The sequence below is a fragment of the Oxyura jamaicensis genome, chromosome 4, assembly GCF_011077185.1.
Source record: "Oxyura jamaicensis isolate SHBP4307 breed ruddy duck chromosome 4, BPBGC_Ojam_1.0, whole genome shotgun sequence".
In the NCBI taxonomy this organism is placed as follows: domain Eukaryota; kingdom Metazoa; phylum Chordata; class Aves; order Anseriformes; family Anatidae; genus Oxyura; species Oxyura jamaicensis.
The window spans coordinates 77,523,040-77,536,396 of NC_048896.1; positions in this window are offsets into that span (position 1 = coordinate 77,523,040).

A 13,357-nucleotide genomic window follows, 5' to 3' on the forward strand; every position below is an offset into this window, starting at 1 on the left:
GGTAGGCAACAACCCCTCAGGTTGCTGCAGTCTGAACCACTGTAGCGACTTACTGCCCCTTAAGATGCCTGTAATTGTTCCGTGAGATGCTTTTCTTTCCCTCTGATACTACCTCTCATGCTGTCTGAATCTATATAGGTGAAGGAAATAAAGGAGCAGATGGACCTACCTTATAAAAATAGCGCTGGGATAATATAGTGCAAGCAAACTGACACTGAATGATCCATCTCATAGATGCGCTCTGAGGTTGCTTTTGTAGTATCTGAGATAATGAACAAACCTAAGGACTATTTGAGCAATAATATCGCCTATTCACGCTTTGTTCCTAACGATTGCCGAAGATACAAAGCAAATAAAAGCTACCAGATGCAGCAAATTCTCCTGAGCCTAAGAAAGCAAAACTGTAATGTTGCAAATGTAAATGCTGGCATTGCAGCTTAATACACATATAAACCGAGCGATCTATATTGTGCGATCATCATTTTTTAAGAAAGGCTGGAGCCCAGAGACTACCACATGTTCTCATCTGCAGTGTATCAGCAGTTCTCAGTCATCAGTTGCTGTATAGATAATAATTCTAATTGAAGAATCATTACACGAATCCATATGTGAATGATAGATGAGCTATAGCCTTTTGTTCACGATGCTTTAAAAATCGAGTTGCTGTTTTCACTTTTTATAATGGGTGATTAGATTGCCTCTTACTTTAAGATGCAGCATTTTAATCAACCTGGCTTGGCAGGATTTGGAATCTGAAGGAACAACAATGTATGTAGCTGACTGGTTTTTAAACAATAGCTATTTAAAGGCTTGAATTAGTTACAAAGTGACTCCTCAGAGACAACCTTTGTTCAAATGGTTTTAATTTTGAAACCAGCACTTGAAAAATTGTGCTGTATATGGTCTGTAATAATTGTTTTTCACATATTACACTTTTTTATACCTCAAAGACAACATAAATTTTAGTGCAGTTTAATAATGTCGTTTAAAAATTATAGTTACAGAAGCATTTGCTTTGTCACAGTCACTCATCAAGCACCTGTGATAGCAAAGCGCTAGGGATGTACTTAGCCTGATGGATCAGCTTCAGTGTTCTGCACCAGTTTCACTGTAACTGGACCAATCATTTAGCACTCTTTTTGGGATCCTAAAGTCAAGTTCATGATCAAATTAAGATGAGTTTAATAATTTCATCTGCTGCTGAACGGGAGTCTTCATTATACCACAATTCAGCTAAGTTCTTTAGCGTGTCATCAGAGCTGATCCCGTTCAGAAGCTGAATTTCTTTCTTAACCTTGATTGTGAAACTTAATTTGCCTTTAGAGTCTGGATTCAAATCCAGTCCAAGTCGGGTATAACAAAATTATAAGTGCTTTATTTATTTATTTATTTATTTATTTTATTTTTAATTAAAACTAATGGGAATAGAATGAATAGGGTGATTTCAACGTATTCATTGGGTTCACTGGCTGCTACCTCTCCTATTGCTCTTTCTCCAAGAGCTTCAAAGATTAGGCTCCCTTCTTACACTTACCATTGGTTGAGGTGGGAAGTTGGTCTTGCACAAATAACATTACAGCAATAGAGGTGTGTGCAGTATTAATTATTCTGTCTCTAGGCATCCCAAGTAGGAACACACCAAATGATTGGGAATTCAAACAAGCATGGAGTGTTTCTACTGACTGATTCTTTGTGTTTGAAAGGTGCCAGAGGAGCAAACGGCTAAAATAGAAGGAAAAAGAGCAAGGTCTCTGATATTTTGGAAGGTTTCTATATTGGTTATATGTGTTTGGCTTTTGCTATGCATGAAGTTCTTGCTGTAAGCTCTTCAAAAATACTTGCAGCTATTCTTATCCCGTACCTAAGCCGTTGTGCTCTGGGGTCTGAATGCAGTGAAGTGACACCTCGGCAGGCGGGGTGTGCTGCTCTGGCACCAAGGCTGACGGATCCCGCTCACACGCAGCGGCGAGGTCTGGCTGCAGGAGGAGAGTGCGGAGCCCAGGCGGAGGAAGGCGTCCCCGCTTCAGTACTGGCGTTGCACTGCCAAGCACAAATTGCAATGGCGGGGGGTGGGGTGGTTTGGGGCCTGGGGTGCAGTTAAAGATGCATAAACAGAGGATGAGGAAAGTGTAAGGGAAAGTTATAAAAACAGAAATAGCCTGAAATGCTTGCTGTGCAGCTGAAGAGGTGAGTGAGTCTTCAGCGGGATCTGAGGATGCATAGTACAGTCTTGACTTGCTGCATGGTGCTAAACATCAGCCATGTGCAGTGCTGGAGAACAGTGTCAAAACAGCTCTCATTTTACCCCCCCACCTCCTAATATTATTCATTTTTATCGCTCATGTATCTTCCTTTGAAGCTTTTCTCCCCTTTTGCACCCTATTTTTGTGTGTGTGGTGTACTACTGCATAAGAAGGATGGGGGAAGGCTGCCGACCAGCACATTGCCCTCCCCGTTGTTGCAGAGCTACGCAGGCATGAAATGGAGCGGAGCACAGGAAAGCAGCAGGTGCGAGTGCACATGCCGCGAGCTTTTTTTGTTAGAGGGTTTATCATCAGTAAATGGGTTCGAATACAAAAATGTTTGTTAATAATGATATAACTGATGCCATTAAAACTCAAGCTCGCGTTCCATGCAGATGGCACAAACTGTCACGCTCCATTTTTCTGTTCATTTTTACTTTAAAAAATTGCAGCCGAGCGTTAACTCTCTGAGCTGTATCGAGGTGTATCAGCACCTTGGGTTGCAGAAGAAGATGCACAGCATGGCCACCACCTAGCAATAGATGGTCTGGCCGGGCCCCAGGCAGTTCCTCTCTCCTCTCTGGAGGGGTCCCTAGGAATTTCAGCCTCATTTGCTCCAAGGCCTCTGGAAGTGACACATTCCTCGGTGACGCCTGGCCTTGGAAGGAGCCGCTTGTTGCTACTGCTGACCCTTGTGGGCCACACACACCCTTCAGAGAGCCTCATGCCATGACTTTCTGGATCAGCGTGTTCCTCACAGGTAAATAGTTTTTGTTTTCACACTGAGATTGGCAGGACAAGTGCTGCTTTATTGCTGGAACACCCTTTATCAGCATTAAAACCTTGTGGTGAGCGAAACATTACTGCTGCCTCAGCAAGACGGCAAGGCCCCTGTGGGTCTGCTCACCGAGAGGAGCAGGCCTGAGGGTGTCTGAGCTCCCACGCCAGCAGTGCATGGGCTTCGTGCTCCGAATGCTGACGTGTCCTTGCTGCTGCCAGGCGGGGCAGGGGCTGTGGTGGCCCTTCGAAGGGACAAGTTGGGCAGGAGGGTACGGCGCTGCTGCCCTTCAGGGGTTTGGTCTGCTGATCCAGGGGAGAGGTCTGGTTTCTCTTCTCTAGGTGCATTGGCTCTGCAGTGCTCTCGGGAAGAGAGACAATAAAAATGTATTTTTGTCGTGGAAGCAAGCAGCCGTGACTCAGAGTGCTCCTGGGGCACTGCTTTAGCAGAGTTATAAGATGCTGTTTTCATTTAGTCCCTAAAACTGCATTTCTGAGGCTCCCTGCACTTTGTTCTTGCGGGAGCCCCTCTTCCTGCACACCCAGGTCCTGGTTTTCCCCTACCTTGCACTTTCAGCAGGTTTTTGCATCTGTGCAAATGTTGCTCGGACTCACCCTTTTTGATGTGATACCACTTAGCATATATGCTGCATTTACTTGGCACAAGCAGGGGAGGCCATAGCAGGGGCAAGGCAGCAGGGAATCGAGCCAGTTGTTTGCATCTTCCTCCAAAGGACTGGCAGGTCAAACCTCCTCCTCCGTGTCCAGGATCCTCTGCCATTAGCAGCTGTTAGTGAGTGTTAGCGCATCATATTTTTTCCCCTTGAGGCCGAGCACATTATCTCTACAACACTCCAGCACCTTGCTGGGAACATGCCACAGTCCTGTTCAGGAGTGTTTTGTTAATGCCGGTGACCTTGATGGTGTGACCACAACACCTGCTTTACCTGATAAGATCATTAATTTTTCTCTGCAGCCTTTGTGTTGGGTGTAAGCAAATCTTCATTTGTACCTGGAAAACATTGCCCAAACATCAGCTTACGGGAGCACTGACCTGTATCTCCCCGTATTTTTTAAGGCATTAAATAGCCAATTAAAAGAAATCGCTTCAATAAAAGCGGGGCGAGCACAAGCTCCTCGCCAGCTGAAATGGAGCGCGGCGGCACGGGGATCAATCGCGCGGCCTTTCAGCTGTCACTCTGCCGCCGCGGCAGCTGCCTGTCAGCCGGGGTGACAGCGGAGAGCTGATCTATACTCCCCGCTGGCCTGCAGAGATAAGCTGCCCGTGCACAATAAACACGCTCCCAAAATAAACACGTCGGGAAGAGCAGGGTGTTTTTTAATGACAAACGTCCCTGCTGCCAGCCCCTCGCTCGTTTACCAGGTTGCTGTCACCTCGGCCTTTCTGTGGCTGAGTGTCCTGCCTTTTTCCTTATGATTTTGTCTTTCTGCGTGTTGCTGCTTTGTATTTCTGTGGCTGCACTGACGGCTGCTGCATCCCACCTTCAGTCTGGCCCGCAGCCCTTGTCCCTAAGGTGTTGGGTGAAATTGCTCAGAAAAGTCTGGAATGGCCCTGAAACTCATCGTGGAGAGGGAGAGCCGTAACCCCAGAGTGCTCCGAAGGGGCTAGGGCCAATTCCAGCCTTACCCTTTGTGCAGGCAGGGCTCCAGGGCTGTTACAAATTTACCTTTGTAATTTATTAAATTAATTTATTAAATAAGGCAGCTTCAACTTCTTCCTCCAGTTCTGTCCCACCACTGCAGTGCTGGTATTAACTGCACACGTGGGGCAGTCCTTAAGCTCTTCTCTCTCTCCCTCACCTTTATACTGGATGTGGAGAAATGGATTTCCATGGCAGAAGTCCCGTGCCATGGGACTTGCTCCCCCTGGTCGGATGTCCCACGAGACAGGTGTGCAGGCTTCTTTGCTCTCCAGTCGCGCTGGTGTTGAGGTTGCTGCTGTTCGTCTGCCTCACGCTACAGTATTTGTATTTAGGAGTCTGTGAGTCTTCAGTGACCTCATTTCCTCAGTAAAAATAGAGCAGTGTAAGCGTTGTGACATGGAAGTGCAGAGGACGCCGCTGTCTCAGAAGATTGATGGTATCACCAGTCCAGGCTAAGAGCACGTACATCATAAGGGACTTGCTTTGAGGTCGTCCAAAAAACAGCAGTAGAGACTAGCAGCTGGCATAAGGAGGGGGAAAGCTGCTCTCAGAGAGCTTTACACACATACACAGCTAAATCATTTAATTTAAAAATTCAATGTCGTGATTTTATTTTATGATCTTGGGTGTAAAACACAAGTATTTTTTAGTTTTGCTTGAGGTCTACAAAGCCTGTAATGAAAGCATAGATTCTTCCATCCTTCTGTGAGATCAAGCTACATGAAGTATCCTTCTTACTTTATAGACAAGAAAGCAAAGGCAGAGGAGCACTGAGGGGTATTGACGGGCTTCCGAGTCCATACTGCCCCTCAGCCCTGCCCCGGGGAGCCTCCAGCAGCAGATGGAAGCGCGATGGGCTGGGCACAGGACAGGTAGCCCCCTACCCACACGGTCCCTGTGCCAGCATTTATCTCTTTAACCTGCAGATCACTTCCACTCTTCCTTTTTTAGCTTTTTGCTATTGAAACAAAGACAAGTGCACTTTTGGCAGAGTAGGGTTTGCCATAGGATTCACAGAACCAAATGCCACGTTACGGCAGATACGAGGATGAAATCAGCAGCTCCCATTTCCAGGCTGGTGTTTTTGACTAGCCAGCCTCTTTGATGTTTTCAAAGGGCCCAGGATAAAAGCAGCTTAGGAAACATGGAGACCTCTGATTTCCTTCCAGAGGCACAGTGCAGGAGCAGGGAAGTAACACTTCGCCATCAGCATTTCTATCGTGCTCAGGTTACGGCCAGAAAATGCCAGTTTTCAGGCCTGTCAGCAGATATTTTTCTCAAGTATTTCAGCAATGTACCTCAGCAATGTTACTTACATAGGCTCTTGTGCACTGGCAGTCCTGCCTTTGAAGTTGATGGTTTTAGGAAAGTTGAATACATCTTGCTTGAAGTTAAGCAAATAACTTACCCACGTGCAATGGAAGTCTGGTCATATTATAAAACATATTTAAGCTGTTACTTGTAGCTTTCCAGAAAGCAATGTAAAATAAAATTCTGACAGTGAAAATTTCAGTACTATCAGTTAATCAGAAACCATTTGTGTTCTTTGTGGTCCTGTCTTCGAGCAGGTCTTTCTGCTTGATGTTTGACAGGGGGAGTGCAGAGCAGCAACATGCCCTGCAGCTCTGCAGGGATTTGCTCTGTTTTCCAATGTGTTTGTAATTTTAATCCAAATTTTGGGCATTGCTGAGCTCCACTTTCAATCTTGCTGCAAGGTCTCAACAACAAAACAAGTAGAGTACATATAAAAATGTCTGAAATAAAAGGCAAAAATCCCAAGTCATTTCTGAGGTATATTGGGAAAAAAATCCTAATTATTTCTTAGATTTGAACTATTCTCTTAGTTAAGTAGGTGCCATAAATCCTGATCACATAAGGCACACTTAATCCACATCTACACTAAATTTTCCTTACGATTTCACATTTTACTTGGACACTTTCAGTACACCAATACCTTTACAAGACTTTTGTGAAATCCTGATGCTTTAAATAGTCAATAGAAATAACAACTGCATTCAGAAACGCCAAACACTGAAAAACAAAGGCGCTTTTTCTTCTAAGTGACAAACACTTGCTGCAGGCAGCCACAAACCATGCGCTCAGCCTTTCGGGCAAGCTGGTGTTTGCAAACGGCCTGGAACACGGGCGGCGATTGATCGCGGCCACGCGGGCCAGCCAAGCACAGGCAGCTCCCAGCTGAATTGTTCCCTCTCGCTGCTGCCCTTTATTTAACTGCTTGTTAAATGGAAGAAAGATAGCACAGGCCTGAGATAAAACAATGCTGTTTGGGAACGCCTTTGCACAAATCCAATTATGCATTATTCCAGGAGCTTGGTCTGATCCCGCTGGCTGTGGAAAACCAGCAGAAAGCTGAGGCTCTCGCTGGTACCTGGCACCATCCTGGGCAAAGACCGCGGCTCCTCGTGGATTCTCCAGTCTCTCCACACCAGCTTTTCCCAAAAACATTTAGCCCCTCTAAGTTGTAAGCTTATCTGGTTCCCCTGAGTGAAGTTTTCTAGTTAACAGTAAAAGCAATCGTAATAATAATTTAAAAGAGCAAGGGTGGGCACAGGGCACTGGGCACAGGGAGTAGACATTGATGCATTTACATTGTATGTTTACTAAGGCAGCAGCTGTATTGCTCCATGCTGGTCAGTAACCATGCCTTTAACAACCAAAACGGGTTACAAAAAGCCCCCAGAATGCTTAATCAACAAGTCCCAGTGTATTTCCATCCTAGCGTATTTCCAAACTGCTCTTAAGAGCACTGATGCTATGATGGATGGCGCCTTGCTTGAAAGCTCCCTTCCCAAAAAGCACAAGACTGCCAATATTTGTGAGCTTTACTTACACAGGTCAGAAAATGTAATAGGCAAATATGCAGAGCAAAATGCATTTTGATTGATTAGGTCAGCTTTGGAGAGAAGGCACGAGTTCCTTTTTACAGATATTTTTCTTTTTATCCTTTCCACTTTGCTGCATGTTAGTGCATGTGGAGTTTTTTGCATGTATTTTTCAATGCTGGTAAGTGTGAAAGACATAGGAAAAGCTTTTCTGTGGATTTTCTCTTACTTCAATTGAAGTGAGGTCAGATCTAATGCTGACCTAATGATATTGTGTTAAACTCCACCATACGTATTTCCCAAGTCTTTAGTGCATCATTCAGAATCAACCTAAACTACAGCACGAGAAGCGCAACTAAGAATCCCATCTTTATAAGTATTTCAAGTGATGGTTATTAAAACAAACATCACACTGGCTTCTTTTTTTGTCTTTCATCTGCATAAACGTACTTGGGAATAGGCCAGCTTTTTCCATGTAAAATTGTCACCAATAGGTGGTGCTAACTATTTCCAAATTCAATCCTGGGTTGGTCCCCTTTGTTCCTCAAGCGAATTCAGCCTGCCTCATCTTCCTGGCAGATCTTCCTCAAAGCCTGTTCTTGACGATATGCGATTCCCAACAGATTAATCTAATCTCTCCATATTCCTCCTTCGCCGCTCTGACCTTTCGTCGCTCTCGCGCGCTGGTCTTTGGGTTTTCCCCGCGCTCCGCTTGGTCGCAGCCAGCTGTCAGGCAGTGCTCCTGGGAATGCGGTTCCCACACCCGGGGTTTTGGCTGTGCTCCCGAAGAACTTACCTTTGTCTTTGTTCGAAGTTCTTTGATCTTGGCTGTACTTTTCCACTCTTTCTGGAAACGGGGCTCAACACTGCTCCAAAACAAATACATCATTTTCACTCAAACTCATCTTTGATGCACCTTTTTAAAATTCTGCTTTTGAAAGCAAAAGGGAAAATGTAAAGAAAGAGAAAGGTCATATAAATTTAAAGCAAAGTCATCCGAATGGTATAGAATAACTGGTGACTTCAGTCTTTTATCCTAAGCAAGGATATTCTTTAAGCTCATTGATTCAGAATGCAAACCATTTCTGTTTCCAGTGACTGTCAGGTTCAGAGCAATAACCCATTACTCCAGCTAGCAGGTATCATAGTGCTGATTCTCCTGATGAAAGCCACGGCATCAGATTTGCATAGATGGAAGAACCAGGCTGCTCACTGCCCTGCTGTCAGCACGGCAAGTTACACTGCCCAGGGCCCTGTACTGGAGCCAAGAAGTCACAATCATGGAAAGGCTCGGGTTGGAAGAGACCTGAAGGATCATCTCATTCCAGCTCCCCTGCCATGCATGGGCAGGGATGCTGCCCACTAGATCAGGTTGGCCAAGGACCCATCCAGCCTGGAAAGTGCCAGTGGCTGCTGGACCAGCAGAGGGTCACGCGAGCCAAGCCTCCACGCTGGAGATCAGCGTACCGAGCTTTGTGGCTGTGATACTCAAGGTGCGTATCTGCATTTGTAGCAGCACAGTGTGCCAAGAAAACTTGGTATAGCAAGGCTTTCACTGGGACAGAGGCAAAGAAATTTTCAGTTTCTGGATCTCCTTTTAATTTAAGTATGCCTGATCTGGAGCCCCACGGCTTGGGCAGTTTTGGACACAGGCACTTTTGTACTTGGGACCCACCAGAATAAGGCAGCAGCCAAGCACTCTGAGAGGTGGCCACCTCACTAAACCCCACCTGCGGGTGATGCATGAATTCCCAAGCTGTGCAATGCAGCCTGCTCCACTTCAGACAGAATCCTTCTTCTCTGAAAGGTCAAGACACAAAAAGGGATGCCTCAGTCATTCAATCTAGCACCTCTGCATCAGCAATTCTTTTCCCTCCAGCCTACCCTGAGTTAGCTGTTACCGATCCTTCCTCCTGCTGGTGGGAGGGAAGAGTCTCGTGCCCTCTCACGTGGCCTTCAAGGTCCATCTGATACTTTGCTGAGGTTTCAGTGTCCTGCACCTAGACCCCATACAGAGAGCTATTAGCTTACTTTCCAAGCCTGCTTTTTTTTTTTTTTTTCCTTTAACTGAAAGGTACACAGCAGCGCCTGAACTGCAGCTTCTAATGTCTGCATTGCTCTAGATAAAATCTTGCTGACCCTGGAAGAGATTTCACAATAAAAGAAATTATTTTGTTGCATCGGTATGATTTATGAGTATTGAAATGTAGACAAGAATCCTAGCAAGGGAAATAGATATCTGATATGAGAAAAAATATATACTGTTTAGGTGCACAAATTGGAAACATTGACTTCCTTGTTACAGCTCTGAAGAAACCAGATCAGGTTAACCATATGACCCAAAACATAACGGAGTGTTTGCATTAATCTTAAAGACTTCAGAAAAACAGTAAATCAGTGTCTGGAAGGGTGAAATTTCCTGAGTTTGAATATTCAGCTTTTGTCTCCAGTAGGTTTTGTACTAACCTAGTTGTGTTGCAGTGGTTGGTGAAGCGACCATCTTTCGCTTAATATCACCACAAGTCCCAGTATAAGACATGTAATTGCACTGAAGAAACCAAATCATCTGGGAGAGGAACTTTCCCAATGCTTGACTGAAGATAAAAGGGAAGAGAAAGACACAGAAATGAGTGGAAAGCCATATCTACCCTAAATAAGCATGACACTGACAAAAAGCCTGGAGAGGCAGTTTTTGAATTATACTGTCTGGAGGAGACTTGGTAGGAGCAAAGAAACTGTCCTTGTTTACTTAGTCCCTCCAATGGGCTGCATCAGTTTCTCCTACACAGAGTAACTTGCAAGGCCTCCACATTTTTTGGTCAGAAAAAAATAAAAATAAAAAATCTTGGGTTTACTGATTTAGCGGCTTTAGGGTCAGTTTTTTAAAGATTTTCTAACCTCATCCTTTTTTTTTTTTTTTTTTTTTTTTTTTTCCCCAGCGTGGTCCATTTTATCAGGCTTGTCTCGGGTTGGTACATATCGTCACTCCTCTGCCAGGCAGGAACAGATTAGAAGCTTTGCAGGTTGCTCTCCTGTTGATCAAGAAACTGGTGTTGTAGGAATACATCTTTTAAATTTGTTTCCTTTACCTGCACACAGTGTGTGTGTAGATACAGACAAAAACAGATTCAAGAAAATCCCATGTCAAGCTGTGTGTCAAGCCAGTGGTGTCCGAGCCTCCTTTGTGCTGTTGGTACATCACTGACGTGCACGTTTATTTGCTTATTTAACTTTGATGGAGATCGAAGAGAATTAAGCTTAAATAGAGATGTGCAAAGATTGCTTAGTGCCATTAAATGTAATGTCTTTTCCACTAATAGTTAAGACGATTTTGGTCTAAAGCATTCTTGACTCAGCTTAAGGTTATGGCAGCCAAAAAAAAAAAAAAACAACAACAACACATTTTATGCCTTTCTGCTGTTTCCCAGTTTAGATGCTTTCTTTATTCATTGTTTTATTTCTTTGCTCTGTATTAGAAGGTTCCAACTTGTTTTTCCTGTTTCCCAGTGTTCCTAATAAAAACTCCAGCAATAAAAAGCAACAAAAGATAAATTCACTCTTCAGCAGGGATTTTATCATTCACTTTTCATGCATGCCTAAATCCACCCCCACCCCAAATCCACAAATAGTAAATCATGATCTAAGCTCAGGGATGACAGCAGAAGGTACAGCTGGTGGTATCTCCCAACCTTTATTCACATCATTAACCAAGAGGGAATAATACATGGCATTAGCTGAATAGGTGCTTATTTTGTAAGCTTCATGCAAAGATTTTTGTATATTGTATTACTTTACTGTGGAATGACTAAGCAACTATTTTTTTTTTGCTCCAATCTATAGTGTTATTGCATAGAACTAATGCTACACATAAGATATCTGTATGAGCCACGCACACAAGGAAAGCCAAGTGCACGTAACAAAATCATGCTGTAAAAATAGTTCTGTATTCTAACACATCATTTAAAGAAATGGTGTGGGCTGATCCTGGGTGACGGAAGCAGCAGTGTGGGTGCTGCACTCAGTGACCGTGCTGTGCATGGGGACAGGACGGGACAGGATGGGATAGGATGAGTGGGCAAGCACCACCAGCAGAACCAGGCACTGGCAGGCAGCAGGGTCTTGGGCTGACCCACGTCTCCCTCTACCTATGCAGCTGTCTTGACTTAAGTGGGATGCAGTTTCAGTTCTTAAAAAGGCTGCCACGGTCCTTTCCATCCTTCCTTTGAGCAAAGCTGAAGCTTTTTGGCCAAACTGCCCAGACCAGTTAGCTGGAGCAGGTCTGCAGGGACTGTCCCCAGGGATGCAGGTGAAAATCACACCCAAACTCGGCAAGGTTTTGCCAGCCTGAACAGAGCCCATGGCAGATATGTGCACGTCAGGGAAGATGTGCTGGGCTGGTTTTCTGACCTCACCACTTACTTCAGCTAACCAGTCCAGAGGTCCCAAGGAGTTAAACGCAGACATAATATTTTTCTCTGATAGCAGGCTGGGGATCTGCGGGCAGAGTTCAGCCACGATGCTAAAACCCCATTCAAGCAGAAATGTCACGTTATTTACTTTCTAAATCAACGCTCTTATTACAAAGACATGTTAGGAGTGAAAATACGACAGCATCTATTTTGGGTTGTCATTGATCTTTAATTTGCTGTGACCTGAAGGTTTTCTATGTAGTCAGTGCTTTTTGGCCAAAATATATGACTGCAGGGAAATGAGTAAATGAGTGCCAGAGATGTTCTTTTTTTCCTATGAAAAGACTGAAATTGCTTTGTGTAAATGTGTGGAAAATGCTGATATTTTGTTTCTATAAATACTTTGCCTCCTGCGTGCTGTATTTCATTTGTGCTGTTTCCTAGGAGTATTTGGCTTCTTATCACTTTTACGCAGGGTGCTGAATACAAATGAGCTACAGTTTACCCAGCAACCAATCTGTGGAGCATTTGTGACTGTTGTGCATTTCCTGAGCAAGAGTAACTACTGAATGAAGCAGATTACCCTGTAGCCTTGCAAAACATTGAAGATTATAAAACATGCATTTAGTGGATAAATACACAGAGGAAAATGCACAGACGCTCTCTGTTTCTACATGCGGACGTGCATGTATATGAATATATCTGCATGATGTAAAAAAAAGAAAAGAAAAAGAAATAATCCATCATTTTTAATGAGAGTTTAAATATAGGGAAGGAAAAAAAAATCACAATTGCACAGTTGCATTTCTTATTCTCAGTGACGCCACCTACAAGCAGGCTCGTTTACGGAGCCTATAAACAGAGCTCTGTTATCAAGGACTCAAGTGATCTCAGGATAATCCAGGCTGAAGAAACCTCAGGAGGTCTCCAGCCCAACCTCATCTCAGAGCGGCACCAGCTCTGAGGTCAGACCAGGTTGCTCGGGGTTGTTACTGCTGTTTCTCCGAGCCCCCAGGGATGGAGACTGCACAGCCTTTCAGGGCTGTCCCACCACCTGACTGCCCTCCTGGGGAAAGCCTCTTCCGTGCATCCAGTCTGCACCCCTCTCGTTTCATCACATGCTGTCTGTCATCTCCCTTCCATGAGCTAAGAGCGAAGAGCCTATTCATCTCCTCGATGACCTCCTCACAGGTGCTGGCGGACTCCTGGTAGGTGCCCCCAAAGCTGCCTCTCCTCTAGGCCGAGGGATCCCGGCTCAGCCCCTCCTCACAGGGAGGTGCTGCAGCCCCTGTGGAGCTCACCCTCGCTGATCGTCCTCTGGTTTTTATTAGAGGCTCAAGGCATCGGGGATTAAACCTGTCTTCCTTACTAACATACATTGGGATAAGCTTCTTAGTGCACTGGATGAGGGTGCATGTTGT